Source organism: Tupaia chinensis, unplaced genomic scaffold (assembly GCF_000334495.1).
Source record: "Tupaia chinensis unplaced genomic scaffold, TupChi_1.0 Scaffold000226_1, whole genome shotgun sequence".
Taxonomy (NCBI): Eukaryota; Metazoa; Chordata; class Mammalia; order Scandentia; family Tupaiidae; genus Tupaia; species Tupaia belangeri.
Genome location: NW_006159701.1, coordinates 5,965,270 through 5,966,335, shown reverse-complemented (window position 1 = coordinate 5,966,335; position 1,066 = coordinate 5,965,270). Strand labels below are relative to the sequence as shown.

The 1,066-nt window shown below is 39.5% G+C and overlaps 1 long non-coding RNA gene across 2 annotated transcripts in view; it reads right to left on the bottom strand.

The window, feature by feature from the left end:
• The window catches only part of LOC106734815 (uncharacterized), a 14,601-nt gene extending 13,541 nt beyond the window's left edge, over window positions 1–1,060 (bottom strand). For both annotated transcript variants that reach the window (XR_001370369.1, XR_001370368.2), the window contains exon 1: window positions 454–1,060. This is a non-coding gene — a long non-coding RNA (uncharacterized LOC106734815). The remainder of the gene's footprint in view (window positions 1–453) is intronic.
• Window positions 1,061–1,066: the final 6 nt, after the last annotated feature.

Genomic DNA, 1,066 nt, shown 5'->3' with positions numbered 1-1,066 from the left:
AGTCCCTTTTCCTCCATCCTCCTCTCGGTATCTTGGGCACACACGCACATGCACCCGGCATGAGTTTAAGCCACCGGGTCCAGGACTCAAACTGCGGTCAACTACATGGGAGCCCAGTGACATGGCCATTATGCTAACTGCTGGTCCCAAGGCCTTTCCTTTCAAGAAGTTTGATATCTGGAAAGAGAGCAAATGTGTGTATGTAACTATTACTATTATAACATTTTGTATACAAATATAAATAAAAGATGTATAACACCATGTTATAGAACTTTAAAAAAAATTTCTGGCTAAAGTTAAAAGACTCATAGAGAATAGAGCATGTGAACTGGCTTTTGAGTAATGACAAGAGTTTTGACAGGTGAAAAATCAGAGAAGGGCACATCCAGGGTAGAGTATAAATGGAAGTGCAGAAATGGTAAAGAATAAGGTAATTTGGAAAATGGCAAGTACCATAATTCACTTTGGATGGAGTGTAGTCAATTTGCACTGAGGGTCTGGATAGAAACTCAAGTCTTTTAATTCCCAGGAACAGTGCTGGTGGCAGTGCTTGCTCAGCTGTTGCCTTTTTTCTCACCGCAAGGTCACAACAGTCCCAATATTCGAAAATAGAAGGATATCCACTTCCAGAGTTCCTTCTGCATTGTAACAAGCTCTTTTGAGTTCCAGGTACAGTTCTCGAAAATCTGGAAATCTGGAGTCCACATTGGCTACATTGAAAGATAACTGCTCCGACTATTGTAGAACACTGTAGTGAAACCTCTTCAACCTCCAATCTTGGACATTTCATGCTTTGTCACAGAATTTAAAGCTCTGAGTTCCAGTTGTTTTTTTCCTTCATTCTCCCAAGGAAAACATCTTATCACCACAGTCTTAAGATTCTTTTGAGGTACAACCAGACTTAATTACAAAACAGCTAAAATACCAACACATTTTTCTCCAAAACAGTCATTTCTCTGGAAGTGAGAGCATTTGTCTCTGCCCTTTAGGTAAAGAGATTAGTCAATTGATTTTTCCCCCCAAACCATGTGAACAAAATAACAGAATTGAGTAACATCTAATCAGA